The sequence below is a fragment of the Colius striatus genome, chromosome 1 (assembly GCF_028858725.1).
Source record: "Colius striatus isolate bColStr4 chromosome 1, bColStr4.1.hap1, whole genome shotgun sequence".
Taxonomy (NCBI): Eukaryota; Metazoa; Chordata; class Aves; order Coliiformes; family Coliidae; genus Colius; species Colius striatus.
The window spans coordinates 1681471-1699042 of record NC_084759.1 but is presented as its reverse complement, the minus strand read 5'-3'; positions in this window follow the sequence as shown (position 1 = coordinate 1699042).

Below are 17572 nucleotides of genomic sequence, written 5' to 3'. Positions count from 1 at the left end.
CTTCTTTATGTCATCTCTGGACGTCTCAGAGGCTTCTCCAGCTTCAGATTTGCCCTCAGCTCTTTCAGGAGCTGAAGGGAGGGAACAGAGTTACATTTGTCAGCAACAGCTCTGGAAATGGAGTGTTCAGGTGTGAAGCGAGTCAGGAAAAAAAGACATTGAGCTGGGGGGAAACTTCCACTTCTGCCTGACCCTAAACTCTCAGGAGAATCCTTCATCCATCTTTTCTAAACCACAAGCAGAAACAGACACACCAACCATCCAAGGCTGAGCCCTGACTCGTTGGTTTTAGCTCCTTCATAATGCCTGGTCTCGTGCTGCAAGTCCAACTCCACCTCTCCCTGTCCCTGAGCACCACCAAAACATCCTCAGTCATCCAAGGGAGCAACAAGTCTGGACCAAGCTGTGGAGATGGAACTGCTCCCATCCTGACCAGGGCCAAGTTTTACCCTATCATGTCCCTTAACCACAATCTTACATCTTTACATGGGGCATCTACTCACCAGCTTCTGCCTCAGTGGGCTCACCCAGAGCTTCCCCTGTAACCTTCTTTATGTCATCCTTTGACGACTCAGAGGCTTCTTCAGGTTCTGGTTTGTCCTCAGGTCCTTCAGGAGCTGAAGGGAGAGAACAGAGATACATTTGTCAGCAACCCCCCCCTCTGAGTGGGGTCTGATGTATTTCCCCACCAGCTTCTACTGTCTCCACACAGAAACCCCCACACTCTGGCACCATCAGAAGGGGCACTGAACAGCCCACAGACCCCAAACCTAGAGGAGAATCCTTCATCTATCTTCTCTAAAGCACAACCAGAAACAGAGACACCAACCATCCAAGGCTGAGCCATGAGTGTTGCTTTTCGCTCCTTCATGGTGCCTGGCCTCGAGCTGTGGGGAACCTTCCACCTCTCCCTGACCCTGACACCACCAAATGTCTTCAGGCATCCAAGGGAGCAACAGGGCTGGACCAAGCTGTGGAGATGGAACTGCTCCCATCCTGACCAGGGCCAAGTTTGTCCTACTTATGTCCCTCAACCACAATCTTACATCTCTACATGGGGCATCTACTCACCAGGTTCTGCTTCATTGGGCTCCTCCAGAGCTTTCTCTGTCATCTTCTTGATGTCATCCTTGGATGACTCAGAGGTTTCTCCAGCTTCAGATTTTTCCTCAGGAGTTTCAGGAGCTGAAGGGAGAGAACAGAGTTACATTTGTCAGCAACAGCTCTGGAAATGGAGTGTTCAGTGTGTGAAGAGAGTCAGGAGGAACTGACATTGAGCTGGGGGGAAACTTCCACTTCTCCCTGACCCCAGTCTGACAGGAGAATCCTTCATCCATCTTCTCTAAACCACAACCAGAAACAGAGACACCAACCATCCAAGTCTGAGCCCTGAGCCGTTGGTTTTAGCTCTTTCATAATTCCTGGTCTCGTGCTGTAAGTCCAAGTTCTACCTCTCTCTGACCTTGAGCCCCTCCAAATGATCCTCAGAAATCCAAGACAGCAACAAGGCTGGACCAAGCTGTGCAGATGGAACTGCTCCGATCCTGACCAGGGCAAAGTGTTGTCCCTCTCATGGGTCAGCTGCAGTCTTCTGGTTCCATGAGGCATCTACTCACCAGCTTCTGCTTCAGTGGGCTCCTCCTGAGCTTCCTCTGGCACTCTGGATGATTCCACTTGTTGACTTTCATTCCTTGCAGCATCTTCATGGAAAGTATAAAGTGAATCCCTCAGAAGGAAAGGACTGGAAGGGGATGCTCAGGCTGGGAAGTCTGTCCCGGGTGAGGACCCACCCCCAGGATCCAGCGCAGGACCCCACTGAGACTTTGATGTTGGGACCATCTCTACAACCAACCCCCCATCAGATGTTTCCCTCAAGCACTGGGAGAGTCACCAACAGCAGCATCTCCCTCACTCTGGCACCATCACAAGGGGCACTGAACAGCCCAGAAACCCCAAACCTAGAGGTAAACCTCATCCATTTTCTCTAAACCGCAACTAGAAACACAGATACCAAAACAGGTTCCTCTAGGGTTGATCCTCCACACCCTCCCTGGGCAGCCTGGGCCAGGGCACCCTCCCCTCAGCAACAAAGGGATGATCAAGTGCAAGATTTTCAGTGCTCACCAGCTACTGAGTCGTCCAAGTCCTCTTTCAACTTCTTTATCTCACCTTTTGCTGCCTCAGAGGCTTCTCCAGCTTCAGGTTTGCTCTCAGCTGTTGAAGGAGCTGAAGGGAGAGAACAGAGTTACATTTGTAGGCAACAGCTCTGGAAATGGAGTGTTCAGTGTGTGAAGAGAGTCAGGAGGAACTGACATTGAGCTGGGGGGAGACTTCCACCTCTCCCTGACCCCAAACTGCCACCAAAACTCTCCTTGTAATGAACAGTACTCACTGAAGAGCCCACAGAGCCCAAACCTAGAGGAGAATCCTTCATCCATCTTCTCTAAACCACAAGCAGAAACAGAGACACCAACCATCCAAGGCTGAGCCCTGACTCGTTGGTTTTAGCTCCTTCATAATTCCTGGTCTCGTGCTGTAAGCCCAACTTCCACCTCTCCCTGTCCCTGAGCACCACCAAAACATCCTCAGACATCCAAGGGAGCAACAAGTCTGGACCAAGCTGTGGAGATGGAACTGCTCCCATCCTGACCAGGGCCAAGTTTTACCCTATCGTGTCCCTTAACCACAATCTTACATCTTTACAGGCATCTACTCACCAGCTTCTGCCTCAGTGGGCTCACCCAGAGCTTCCCCTGTAACCTTCTTTATGTCGTCCTTTGACGACTCCGAGGCTTCTCCAGGTTCTGGTTTGTCCTCAGGTCCTTCAGGAGCTGAAAGGAGAGAACAGAGATACATTTGTCAGCAACATCTTTGTAAATGGAGTGTTCAGTGTGTGAAGAGAGTCAGGAGGAACTACTCACTGCTGAGATCTGGGCTGGCTTCCTGAGGACGTTCCATCTCAGGAGCTGGGGCCACATCTGCAGGGAAACCCACATGAGATGTTTCCCTCAAGCACTGGGAGAGTCACCAACAGCAGCATCCCCCACACTCTGGCACCATCACAAGGGGCACTGAAGAGCCCACAGACCCCAAACCTAGAGGAGAATCCTTCATCCATCTTCTCTAAACCACAACGTCCAACAAACACACCAACCATCTAAGGCTGAGCACTGACTCATTGGTTTTAGCTCCTTTAAGGTGTCTGACATCGAGCTGTAAGTCCAACTTGCACCTCTCTCTGATCCTGAGCACCACCAAATGTCCTCAGGCATCTAAGACATCAACAAGGCTGAACCAACCTGTGGAGATGGAACTGCTCCCATAATGACCGGGGCACAGTTTTGTCCCTCTCATGTCCCTCAGCCACAATCTTATATCTTTACATGGGGCATCTACTCACCAGGTTCTGCTTCAGTGGGCTCCTCCTGAGCTTCCTCTGGCACTCTGGATGATTCCACTTGTTGAGTTTCATTCCTTTGAGAATCTTCATGGAAAGTATAAAGTTAATTAAAGTGCACTCTGGGCACCATCAAAAGGGGCACTGAAGAGCCCACAGACCCCAAACCTAGAGGAGAATCCTTCATCCATCTTCTCTAAACCACAAGCAGAAGCAGCTGAACCACCCACAGCTGGGTCACACCCCTTCATTTTTTGTCCATCAGCTGCTGCAGCCCCAGCCCCTGCTCCAGCAGCTTTCCCTAGCTCAGGGGTACAGGAACGTGTCCAGGTGGGGTTGGAAACCTCCTGAGCAGGAGCCTCCACACCCTCCCTGGGCAGCCTGGGCCAGGGCTCCCTCACTCCACCACTAAAGGACTTGCTCCTTATGTTCTAGTACAAGTTTTTGGGTGCTCACCAGCTGATGAATCATCCAAGTCCTCTGACAACTTCTTTATGTCATCTCTGGATGACTCAGAGGCTTCTCCAGCTTCAGATTTCTCCTCATCTGTTGCAGGAGCTGAAGGAAGAGAAGAGAGTTACATTTGTCAGCAACAGCTCTGGAAATGGAGTGTTCAGTGTGTGAAGAGAGTCAGGAGGAACTACTCACTGCTGAGATCTGGGCTGGCTTCCTGAGGACGTTCCACCTCAGGAGCTGGGGCCACATCTGCAAGGAAACCCACATGAGATGTTTCCCTCAAACACTGGGAGAGTCACCGACAGCAGCATCCCCCACACTCTGGCACCATCACAAGGGGCTCTGAAGAGCCCACAGACCCCAAACCTAGAGGGAAGCCTCATCCATCTTCTCTAAACCACAACCAGAAGCAGATGAACAACACACAGCTGTATCACAGCCCTTGATTTGAGCTCCATCAGCTGCTGCATCCCCAGCCTCTAATCAAACAGCTTCCCCTGGTTCAGGGCAACAGTAACATCTCCAGGTGGGTTTGGAATCCTCCTCAGAAGGAGCCTCCACACCCACCCTGGGCAGCGTGGGCCAGGGTTCCCTCACCCCACCACTGAAGAACTTTCTCCTCATGTCCTCAAGCACAACCAGAAACCAACCAGCAGCATCCCCCACACTCTGGCACCATCACAAGGGGAACTGAAGAGCCCACAGACCCCAAACTTAGAGGAGAATCCTTCATCCATCTTCTCTAAACCTCAACCAGATACAGAGACACCAACCATCCAAGGCTGAGCCCTGAGTGTTGGTTTTCGCTCCTTCATGGTGCCTGGCCTTGAGTTGAGGGGAACCTTCCACCTCTCCCTGACCCTGACACCAGCAAATGTCCTCAGGAATCTAAGAGAGCAACAAGGCTGGACCAAGCTGTGGAGATGCAACTGCTACCATTCTGACCAGGGCAAAGTGTTGTCCCTCTCATGGCTCAGCCATGTGAAGAGAGTCAGGAGGAACTACTCACTGCTGAGATCTGGGCTGGCTTCCTGAGGACGTTCCATCTCAGGAGCTGGGGCCACATCTGCAAGGAAACCCACATGAGATGTTTCCCTCAAGCACTGGGAGAGTCACCAACAGAGCATCCCCCTCACTCTGGGCACCATGACAAGGGGCACTAAAGAGCCAATAGACCCCAAACCTAAAGGGAAGCCCAGTGCTGAGTCGTTGGTTTTGGGTCATTCATGGTTCCTGGCCTTAAGTTGTGGGGATCTTTCCACCTCTTCCTGACCCTGATACCACCAATGTCCTCAGGCATCCAAGGGAGAAACAGGGCTGCACCAAGCTGTGGAGATTTTTCTGCTCCCATCCTGACCAGGGCAAAGTGTTGTCCCTCTCATGACTCAGCCAGAGTCCTCAGGTTCCATGGGGCATCTACTCACCAGCTTCTGCTTCAGTGGGCTCCTCCTGAGCTTCCTCTGGCACTCTGGACGATTCCACTTGTTGAGTTTCATTCCTTGGAGCATCTTCATGGAAAGTATAAAGTTAATTAAAGTGCACTCTGGGCACCATCAAAAGGGGCACTAAAGAGCCCACAGACCCCAAACCTAGAGGAGAATCCTTCACCCATCTTCTCTAAACCACAACCAGAAGCAGGTGAAGCACCCACAGCTGTGTCACAGCCCTTCATTTTTGCTCCATCAGCTGCTGCAGCACCAGCCCCTGCTCCAGCAATTTCCCCTGGCTCAGGGCAACAGCAACATCTCCAGGTGGGTTTGGAAACCTCTTGAGAAGGAGCCTCCACACCCTCTCTGGGCAGCCTCAGCCAGGGTTCCCTCACCCAACCACCAAAGGACTTTCTCCTCATATTCTAGTGCAAGTTCTTGGGTGCTTACCAGCTGCTGAGTCATCCAAGTCCTCTGTCACCTTCTTTATGTCATCTCTGGATGACTCAGAGGCTTCTCCAGCTTCAGATTTGTCCTGAGCTCCTACAGTGCCTGAAGGGAGAGAACAGAGTTATATTTGTCAGCAATAACTCTGGAAATGGAGTGTTCAGTGTGTGAAGAGAGTCAGGAGGAACTACTCACTGCTGAGATCTGGGCTGGCTTCCTGAGGACGTTCCATCTCAGGAGCTGGGGCCACATCTGCAAGGAAACCCACATGAGATGTTTCCCTCAAGCACTGGGAGAGTCACCAACAGCAGCATCCCCCACACTCTGGCACCATCACAAGGGGCACTGAAAAGCCCACAGAGCCCAAAGCTAGAGGAGAATCCTTCATCCATCTTCTCTAAAGCACAATTAGAAACAGAGACACCAACCATCCAAGGCTGAGCCCTGACTCGTTGGATTTAGCTCCTTCAAGGTGTCTGACCTAGAGCTGCAAGTCCGACTTCCACCTCTCTCTGACCCTGAGCAGCACCAAAACATCCTCAGACATCCAAGAGAGCAACACGTCCTGACCAAGCGGTGGAGATGTTTCTGCTCCCATCCTGACCAGGGCAAAGTGTTGTCCCTCTTATGTCTCTCAACCACAGTCTTCTGGTTCCATGAAGCATCTACTCACCAGCTTCTGCTTCACTGGGCTTCTCCAGAGCTTCCTCTGCCAGTGTAGAGGATTCCACTTGTTGAGTTTCGTTCCTTGGAGCATCTTCATGGAAAGTATAAAGTGAATCCCTCAGAAGGAAAGGACTGGAAGGGGATGCTCAGGCTGGGAAGTCAGTCCCGGGTGAGGACCCACCCCCAGGATCCAGCGCAGGACCCCACTGAGACTCTGATGCTGGGATCATCTCTACAACCAACCCCCCATCAGATGTTTCCCTCAAGCACTGGGAGAGTCACCAACAGCAGCATCCCCCACACTCTGGCACCATCACAAGGGGCACTGAACAGCCCAGAAACCCCAAACCTAGAGGGAAACCTCATCCATCTTCTCTAAATCACAACCAGAAATCACAGATACCAAAATAGGTTCCTCTAGGGTTGATCCTCCACACCCTCCCTGGGCAGCCTGGGCCAGGGCACCCTCCCCTCAGCAACAAATGGATGATCAAGTGCAAGATTTTCAGTGCTCACCAGTTACTGAGTCGTCCAAGTCCTCTTTCAACTTCTTTATGTCACCATTTGCTGCCTCAGAGGCTTCTCCAGCTTCAGGTTTGCTCTCAGCTGTTGAAGGAGGTGAAGGGAGAGAACAGAGTTACATTTGTCAGCAACAGCTCTGGAAATGGAGTGTTCAGTGTGTGAAGAGAGTCAGAGGAACTGACATTGAGCTGGGGGGAGACTTCCACCTCTCCCTGACCCCAAACTGCCACCAAAACTCTCCTTGTAATGAACAGTACTCACTGAAGAGCCCACAGAGCCCAAACCTAGAGGAGAATCCTTCATCCATCTCCTCTAAAGCACAACCAGAAGCAGAGACACCAACCATCCAAGGCTGAGCCCTGACTCGTTGGTTTCAGCTCCTTCAAGGTGTCTGACACTGAGCTGGGGGGAAAGCTCCACTTGTCCCTGAGCAGCTGAAGCACCCCTAGCTGTGTCCCAGCCCTGCAAGTCCCTGCTGGTGTCAGGCCCAAAGCAGAGGAGCAAGTGTCAGCTCTCCCTGAGCCCCAAGGGCATCTCCCAAGGCAGCTGCGGCTTCCTCCCGGGGACAGACCTGTGGGCCGCTGCTGAGGCTCCTGGGTCGCATCCAGCCGAGGCGGCGGGTGCCCAGCGCCCACGGGCAGAGCTGCAAAGAAGCACATTGCCGTTGGAGGTTGCCATCTGGCCCTTGCTCAGGGAGCTGCAGGAGGGGGCTGAGGGGATGAGCCGGGCCCGGGCTCCGGGGGCCGCGGGCGCAGAGGGGCCCGAGGGAGCCGTTCAATGGCGGCCGGGAGCCGCCAAAGGCCCATCCGCGGCCCCCGGGCAAACCCCCCTCAGGGAGCAGAGGGGCCGAGGCGCCGCCCCGTGCCCCAGGGACGCCGCCAGGGCCGGCCCCGAGGCTGGAAGCCGGCGGGCGGCGCGGAGCCGCGGCCCCAGCCACGGCCGTGCCCAGGCTGGGGGCACGAGCGGCCCCGGCCCTGCCCCGCCACGGCCGCCACCCCGCTGACGCCCTCACGGCTGCCACACCTGATGGCCGCGCTCGGCACGGAGCCGCCCGGGCGGCCGGGGCTGCCAGCGCTGCCAGGGCGAGGAGCAGAAGGAGCTGCCTGGGAGACACGGCCCCCCGTGCCAGAGCCATAGTGCCGCTGCCGCTGCCGCAATGGCGGGGTGAGGCCTGTGCCCGGCTCGGCACACGGGGCACGGCGCCGGGGCTCTGTGACATCACGCCTCATGTTCCTCCCGCTGTGTCAGGGCCGCTCTGTGTGTCCCAGCTTCAGCCCATCAGCCCTTGGCCCGTTGCTCAATACAACAGAGCCAAGCGCCGCCCCGACCTCCTGACACCCACCGGCCTCACGTGTCCCCCAAAGCCCCACTTGTCCCCTCACAAGCCCTCGCAAACCCCCTTCTCCCCTCAGAACGCCCCGGGAACAGCAGCTTGAGCTTTGCTTCCTGGGAGCACCATGGGGCTGAGTTGAGACGTGCAATTCCAGCACGGTGGGGGCTGGAAGGGGCCTTTAGAGCTCACCCAGTCCAACCCCCTGCAGAGGCAGCTCCACCTAGATCTGATCTTCACCTACTTCACTTACACCCCTCAGTCTGCTCCACTCCCAACAGCCCCAGGTCCCGCAGCCTTTCCTCACAAGGAAGATGCTCCAGTGCCCTCATCATCTTGGTGTCCCTGCACTGGCCTCTCTGCAGCACTTCCCTGTCCCTCTGGAGCTGGGCAGCCCAGAGCTGGACACAGGACTCCAGATGAGGCCTCAGCAGATATGGCAGAGCAGAGAGGGAGAAGAACCTCCCTGGCCCTGCTGCCCACACTCATTCCCTCTGTCACTCAGCAGCTCTCCATCCACCTCACCTCCACTCATCCAGCCACACTGCCTGAGCTTTCTGATGAGGGTGTTGTGGGAGACAGTGTCCAAAGCCTTGCTGAAGTGAAGGCAGATGCCATCTGCTGCTCTCCCCTCCTCTCCCAGCTGGTTCTGCACTCTCAGAAGGCATCAGGTTGCTCAGACAGGATTTCCCCTTGGTGAAGCCACACACACAGGTTTCCCTGGGCGGGTGCAGGAGCTTCCTCCCCGCTCTGGCTCTTCCTCGGGGTGCTCAGCCTTCCGTATCTCAGCCCAGGGTGCAGAGGAAGGGCACTTCTCATGGCAGTGCCTGTGCTGCCCTGTTTCCCAGCTCCAGGGCAAAGCTGCTTCTCTTGTGCTTCTCCCTGCACCCCCCACAGTCGGCCTGTGCCAACTGCCTGCGCCAACCGCCGAGCCAACTCTGTCCCTGGGAGGGGAGAGAGCCCTGGCCCAGGCTGCCCAGGGAGGCTGTGCAGGCTCCTTCCTTGGAGGGCTTCAAGACGCCCCTGGACACGTTCCTGTGGGACCTGATCCAGGTGATGCACTGGATGAGCTCTGAAGGCCCCTTGCAACCCCTAACACTCTGTGAGTCTGTGATTCATGCAGGGAGGGATGAGCAAACGAAGCAACTATCCCATCTCTGAACACTGGGGCCTTGCTGAAAGCACCCTGAGGTCCCTCCCCACTCGTTCCCAGCATGATGGGCTCCCTGCCTTGGGCTCCCTTTGCTGTAGCTTGGAGGGTCTGTGCTTGCCAAGCCAGGTTTTCTGTTCCTATTCTGTTTCCCAAGGCCGTTGGGCCTGGCAGCAGGAACCTTTGAGGTCCCCATCCGAGTCCTACTGCTGTCACTGCTCCTTTGCAAGGCTCTTCACTGGGATCCCTTTTCATCCTGGCCCAGTAGTTTTGGGAGCTTTTCCACACCAATATCTAATTTCTGGCTGGAAAGGACCTTGAAGCTCACCCAGTCCAACCCCTCCCCTCCCCCTGCCCAGCCCAGCACTAAGCCATGGCCCTCAGCACCTCAGCTACGTGGGGTTCAGTGTCTCAGGGGATGGGGACTGAAGGGGCTGTGTTCTGTCACTGCCCTCCTCAGCAGGACAGGGAGAGATGGGAACAGCCCCAGAGCTGCTGTGTGAAGGGAAAGGCAGTTCCAGCAGAGGTTGGCTGTAACAACAAGGCAAAACAAAGCCCTTTATTTCCTATCTACAAGGGTGTATCAGCTATTTCCTATCCACAAGGAAGGTGCGGCCGCTCCCTGGCTGCTCTGTGTGACCATGGAGGGGTGTCCAGGTGCAGGCAGAGGCTGCTGCTGTGGGCTCCATCTCTCAGGGGTGCTGAGCCGTGCAGGATCTCAGCCTGGGCACCAGCTGAAGCTGCCAGCAGGGCTACGGCAAAGACAGAGGTTGGATGTAGCGTCTGTGGAGAGAGGAGGAGGCTGAGCCTGCTCTTGCCATGGAGCTACAGGCTCAGAGTTAGAGAGGCCAAGGGTTCTGGAGCCCTAGAGTCACAGAGCCAGTGAGCCATGGAGTTACAGAGCCATGGAGCCAGAGCCACAGAGTTCTAGAGCCAGGGAGTGCTGGAGTCAGAGTGACAGAGCTGGAGAGTCACCGAGTCACTGAGGCAGAGCGTTATAGAATCAAAGAGTGATGGGATCACACAAGCACAGTCATGGAGCCATGGAGGGATGGAGTTCTGGAGTCACAGGGCCCCAGGAGCAGCGTGTCAGGGAGTGGTTTTGGTTGGAAAGACAAGAATGGCAAAGGGAGAGTTGCACTTGAAGCAGCTGAGAGCAGACCCATGGCTGGGTGACGGGGTGACTGAGCTCTGTACCCCCCACAACACCCCTCCTCTGAAACGCTTGGTGGCCACCAGCTGCCACCTCCCAGCCTGGCCAAGCAAAGCCCCAGCAGAAATGCTCCCAGGGACTCACATGGCAGCTTGCTTGAACATGGAGATCATGCAGCACCAGAGGATGATGATGATCACGATGCCCAGGATGATCAGGCTTATCCCTATGGCATAGATCCTGATGGTCCTGGCACTGGCGACGATGGCAGGAGTCTTGTCACCCGCAGCTGGAGGGACAATTGCTCAGGCCCAGGGTGCCCTGGGCACTGCTGGCAGTCTCCCAGGAGCTCTGCCTGAGCAAAAGCCCTCTCTGCACACCCACTTTCTCCTCTCAGCTTTGCTGATGCTTTGGTTTGCAGCCCTGGGCTGCCTTTGCTCTCCCTCCCCAGCTCATCAGCCACAGCCCGAGGCCACAGAGTCATCCCAGCAGGGAATCATCTCCCTTGGAAAAGCCCTGCTAAAAGCACCAGTGACCCAGTGTATCCCCAGGCAGGGCATCCCATTGGAGCTCAGTCCCCAGGCAGCTCTGGGATGCAGGGATGGAAGGACAGACGTTTCCCATGCTGTCCTGACTGGGCTTCAAGGGTTCCCAAAGGGGCAGAGGGATGAAATTCCCCACCCATAGATAGTCAGGAGTGTGTGTCCCTCTGGACCAATGTTGGCAGCACCCGCCACACCCCAGAGCTGACAGTCCACCTCAGACAGAGCTTCCAGTCTTCCAGCAGACTGGCTCTGCTCTGAGAGTTGGGCTGTGGGCACCACGCTCCACGTTCCAGCACGGGACCAGGGGCAGAGCTTGCAGAACCCTCCTGGCTTCCATTTCTCACAGAATCCCAGAAGCTTTTGGGCTGGTAAAGACCTTTAAGGTCAGGGAGTCCCAGCTCTGCCCTCACCCAGCTCCAGCCCCTTTCCTCTCCTCCTGGCATTCCTGACTGGACACAAGAGGCAGCAATTACCTGGCACAGCATGTTTGAACCACCCTGATGTTTCTTGGGTGTCTGCCATCCCCTGACTGTGTGTTGCTACAACTGCAGACTTCTCCACAGTCAAGTCACCCATCCCTGCAGAGAGAAGAAAGGGTCACTGTGAGTCCAAGGACAGTTCCTCACGAGCACCAGCAGATGCTCAGGACACAGGGGGTTGTCAGCCCCTGTGTGTGGGCCCCCAGAGCCCAAAGCAAGAGGAGAACCACAGCCAAGTTCTCTGACCCACAACCAGAAAGAGGGAGACACAAACCAGGCAATGCTGAGCTCTGAGCCCTTGAACTGACAGTATCAGAGAATCTGCTCCAGCCCCAGCCCCTGCTCCAGCAGCTTCCCCTGGCTCAGGGGGCACAGGAACATTTCCAGGGGGGGTTGGAAACCTCCCGAGAAGGAGCCTCCACACCCTCCCAGAGAGGGAGAAGAACCTCCCTGGCCCTGCTGCCCACACTCTTCTTGCTGCCCCCAGGCTGCCATTGGCTTCTTGCCCACGAGGGCACGTTGCTGGCTCCTGCTGAGCTCATTATCACCCAGCACTGCCAGGTCTGTCTCTGCAGAGCTGCTCTCCAGCAGCTCACCCCCAGCCTGTGCTGCTGCAGGGGGTTGTTCCTCCCCAGCTGCAGGACTCTGCCCTGACAGAGTCAGCCTCTGGGCAATCAGCCAGTGCTCCCAGTGTGGTGCCAGCAGGGAACTTGCTGAGGCTCCTTCTGTGTCCTCACCCAGGTCAATGATGAAGATGTTGAACCAGACTGGCCCCAGAACCCATCCCTGTGCAACTGCACTGGCCACAGGCCTCCAGCTCCACTCTGTGCCATTGATCCCAGCCTCTGGGCTCTGTCACTCAGCAGCTCTCCATCCACCTCACCTCCACTCATCCAGTCACACTGCCTGAGCTTTCTGATGAGGGTGTTGAGGGAGACAGTGTCCCACATTCCCCCTCGCCATCCTTCTGCTGCTGATGGACCTGACCAATGTCTTATTCCTGTCCTTAACTTCCCTGGCTACATTTCATTCTAGAAGGGCTCTGGCCTTCCTAGTTGCACCCCTGCATGTCCTGGCAATGTTCTGTACTCTTCCCAAGAAGCCAGCCCCTGTTTCCACCTCTCATGGATGGCTGCTTTCTGCCTGAGCTGTCCCAGCAGATCTTTGCTCATCCATGGATGCCTCCTGCCTCCTTTTCCTCCTTTCTTATGCATTGGGACACTCTGATCCTGGGTTTGGAGGAAATGCTCCTTGAAGACTGACCAGCTCTCATTGGCACTTCTACCATCTAGAATAATTTCCCATGAGACCCATCCAAGTGGATGTTTGAAGAGGCCAAAGTCAGCTCGCCTGTAATCCAGGGTCACAGCCCTGCTTTGTGTCCTGCCCCTCTTCCTTGGGGTGCTCAGCCTTCCCTATCTCAGCCCAGTGTGCAGATGAAGGGCACTTCTCACTGCAGTCCCTGTGCTGCCCTGTTTCCCAGCTCCAGGGCACAGCTGCTTCTCTTGTGCTTCTCACCCCACCCCCCAAGTCCCTCAGTTTAAAGCCTCTTTACTAAGTTTGCTAGCCTACTCCCAAATATTGCAGTGCCCTTACAGGAGAGATGAATCCCATCCTGTCCTATCAAGCTGCAGTCCCCAAGGAAGGATCCATTGTCAAAGTACCCAAAGCCAGCACCAGCCTCTCAGCCAGGAGCTCACTTGGCTGATTTCTCCATTGCAGACTCCCCCCCCTTTATCTCTAGTGAACAGGACAGAGGAGAAAATAACCTGAGCCCCTCCACCTTTTACCTGCTCCCCCAAGGATTTAAACTCCTCCTGGATCCTGGAGATGTCATGCCTCATGCCATCATTCATACCTACATGGAACAGGAGGAAGGGGCAGCAGGCTGCACCCCTGACGAGCCGTGGCTCTCAGACACATCCCTGAGCTTGGCCCCAGGCAGGCAGCACCTCTCGTGACTCCATCTGCTCCCCAGATGGGTCTCTCCGTGCCCCTCAGCAGCGAGTCACCCACAACAAGCACCCATCACCTCTTCCTGCAGTGCCTGTTACCTGTTGCAGGGGGAGCAGCTGATGGCTTGTTGGAGGGGTTTTCCCTCTTGGAACTTGCTCGTCCAAGTCCCTCATCACCAGTGCCTCACACTTGTTTGCAGTGGGCACTCTGGAAGGGGGGCTTTGAAGAAGAGCCTTTGCCCTTCATTTTTTGTAACCAGGGTCCAAGGCTTGTTGGATTCACTGCAGGCTTGCACCTGATTGCAGAAGCCTCTGTCTCTCTCCACCTCTGCCCCTCTAATCCTACAGAGCCTACTCACACTCTCCTGCAGCTCTTTCAGCAGGAGCTGCAGCTCCTGAACTTGAAGGCACCTGTGACACATTTTTGCCTCAGAGACACAGGTCCCTAAGCAGCCTAAACACTGCACCTGGACCGAAGCTTCTCTACTAACCAGCTCTGGCTGGCTGGATGCATCGACCTTCCCCTGGCTTTTGTCCACCTGAGCCCTGGCTTTAGCATTTTGTGAGGTCGAAGCTGGGGCACTTCTCTGACTTCTCTCTGTGGGCTCTGGGGTTGTTCCCTGCCCATCCTCCCTGCACCAACCACCTGCACCACCAACTGCAGCCTCACTCCCTGATGCTCCTGGTCGCTCCCTGGGGGATGATTAAACCCCCTCGAGGTTGCTGCAGCTCCACCTCCCAGCAAGACCCTCCCTATCTGGAGAGCTCCTCCTTTTGCAGTCAGTGTGTGGCAGCAGCAGCCAGGCACAGACACATCCCAAGCACTGTCCAGCCAAGCATCACAATGAACTGATATTGATGCCCAACGTGCTCTTGCTCTTTTTCCCTCTGCACAAAAGCCCCCTTAGAACTGTTCACTACATGTGCCCCGTCCCTTGGGTGGTTGGTTGTTACTGTCACACATCACATCACTCACCCATTGCTCCCTTATCACACCACTCATACACATCCACATCTGTTTCCAATCCCCTTGGCCACTGGCTGGTTGAGCTGTTGATTATCTGCTGCTCTGACCCAGAATGGTGCTGATTATCTGCTGCTCTGGACCAGAGAGTTACAGGGGTTCAGGACAGTGGTTAATATGACAAACTGCTTTCTTCCCCTGAAGCAATTGGTCTCAGGTGCTTTATGGCTTGCAGGTGTGTGGATCTAAGCAATCCCCCTCCTTATCACTCTTAATCCCCTTGTGCCTGATTCCTCCCTCATGCATGTTCTTCTCTTTGGGTGCAGCTCCAGCCAGGAGGCCGAGTTGTGCTCAGTTCTGCTGCTTAAACATCACGATTTGATAAATCACCTGAATTGTTATCCCTTCTGTAACAAGACAAGAGAAGAAAGGTCACCTCATGCTCTTCACAAACACCTTGTGAATCCTTGTGAGTGTTGCTGAGGTGCCCCTGAGCTCAGGCTTCTGTTCCCCAGGCTGAGCAGCCCCAGGGCTGCAGCCTTTCCTCCTCACACACATCTTGCAGCCCCTCAGCACCTTGGCAGCCCTGCACTGGCCTCTCTGCAGCACTTCCCTGTCTCTCTGCAGCTGGGCAGCCCAGCCCTGGCCACAGCCCTGCAGATGTGGCCTCCCCAGCTGGGGCAGAGCACAGGGGCAGCACAATCTCCCTCAACCTGCTGCCCACACTCTCTTCATGCCCCCAGGCTGCCATTGGCTTCTTGCCCACCAGCCCACGCTGCTGCTCATGGGCAGTTGCTGCCCCCCAGCAGTGCCAGCTCCCTGTCCCAGAGCTGCTCTCCAGCAGCTCACCCCCAGCCTGTGCTGCTGCAGGGGCTGGTTCCTTCCCAGCTGCAGGACTCTGCCCTTGCAGAACCTCAGCACCTTCCTCTGTGCCCAACTCACACTGAAGAAGCTTTTCCTTGTGTCTCTTTGGAACCTCTTCTGTTCCAGCTTATCCCTGTTGCCCCTTGTGCTATCATTGGCCATCACTGAGAACAGCCTGGCTCCATCCTCCTCAAACCCACCCTTGAAGGATTTGGTACAGGCCCAGAAATGGAAGCAAACTCTCTTGGTCTCGGCTGGGATGGAGTTAATTTCCTCCCTGGGTGTTTGGTTATTGCCCAGTGTTGCCTCACAGTGTCACAGCAGCCTTGGGCAGCACTTGTCCCCTCTTGGGATTGATTTCTCCCTACTCATCAGCAGCACATTCCATCCCAGCTGTGTCACTGCTGACCTCAGCCCACAGGTTTCAGTTTCTTTTCCTATTCTCCCTCCAGCCTCCAGGAAAGGGAGTGTTGGGCTGAAGGGCTGGGGGTGGAGGGGCTCAGATGCTGGCTGGGGCCCAACCACAGATGTAACAGCCATAAGACACTGAACTGGTTGTGTAAATAACCCCAGTACACAAAGAAAACCCTCTGCAGGCCAGGTCAGAAGAGGAGGAGCTCGTGGGAGTCACTGGCAGCAGATCTCTCAGTCTGCCAAAGGGTGAGCAGTATAAATAGCTCCTGGTGTCAGCAGATCCCTTCCCAGGGCAGCTGGGAGCCTCTGGTACAGAGGAGCTGTGTCAGAGCTTCTCCAGTTTAAATGGGAGTTACACAGCCCCCAGGGAACATGGGCTAGTTGGAGAAGGATGCTGACCCACACTGTCCTCCCCAGGGACCCCCAGGGCAGCAAAGTGTGGTGTGGCACAGCATGGCACAGCATGACACAGCAGCCTTTGAGGTTCAGAGCCAAAGCTAATGCCAATCACACAACCCCTGAATCCCTGAGTGCTGGGGCTGGCAAAGCCCTGCAGAGCTGCTGCAGCCCCAGCCCCTGCTCCAGCAGCTGCCCCTGGCTCAGGGGGCACAGGAACGTGTCCAGCTGGGGTTGGGAACCTTGAGAAGGAGCCTCCACACCCTCCCTGGGCAGCCTGGGCCAGGGCTCCCTCCCCTCAGCACCAAAGCACTTGCTCCTGAGCCTTTCAGCACCTTGCAGGAGCCTTTAGGTGCTTGTGAGTGTTGCTGAGGTGCCCCTGAGCTCAGGCTTCTGTTCCCCAGGCTGAGCAGCCCCAGGGCTGCAGCCTTTCCTCCTCACACACATGTTGCAGCCCCTCAGCACCTTGGCAGTCCTGCACTGGCCTCTCTGCAGCCCTTCCCTGTCTCTCTGCAGCTGGGCAGCCCAGCCCTGGCCTCTCTGCACCACTTGGGCAGTTGCTGCCCCCCAGCAGTGCCAGGTCTGTCTCTGCAGAGCTGCTCTCTAGCAGCTCACCCCCAGCCTGTGCTGCTGCAGGGGCTGGTTCCTCCCCAGCTGCAGGACTCTGCCCTTGCCCTTGGGGAACCTCAGCACCTTCCTCTGTGCCCAACTCTCAGCCTGCCCACAGCTCCCTCACCGGCAGCTCAGCCTCTGGGCAATCAGCCAGTGCTCCCAGTGTGGTGCCAGCAGGGAACTTGCTGAGGGTCCCTCTGTGCCCTCACCCAGGTCAATGATGAAGATGTTGAACCAGACTGGCCCCAGAACCCATCCCTGTGCAACTCCACTGGCCACAGGCCTCCAGCTCCACTCTGTGCCATTGATCCCAGCCTCTGGGCTCTGTCACTCAGCAGCTCTCCATCCACCTCACCTCCACTCATCCAGTCATACTGCCTGAGCTCTCTGATGAGGGTGTTGTGGCAGACAGTGTCCAAAGCCTTGCTGGAGTCAAGGCAGATGCCATCTGCTGCTCTCCCCTCCTCTCCCAGCTGGTTCTGCACTCTCAGAAGGCATCAGGTTGCTCACACAGGATTTCCCCTTGGTGAAGCCACACACACAGGTTTCCCTGGGCGGGTGCAGGAGCTTCCTCCCCGCTCTGGCTCTTCCTCGGGGTGCTCAGCCTTCCGTATCTCAGCCCAGGGTGCAGATGAAGGGCACTTCTCACTGCAGTGCCTGTGCTGCCCTGTTTCCCAGCTCCAGGGCACAGCTGCTTCTCTTGTGCTTCTCCCTGCACCCCCCACAGTCGGCCTGTGCCAACTGCCTGCGCCAACTGCCGAGCCAACTCTGTCCCTGGGAGGGGAGGGAGCCCTG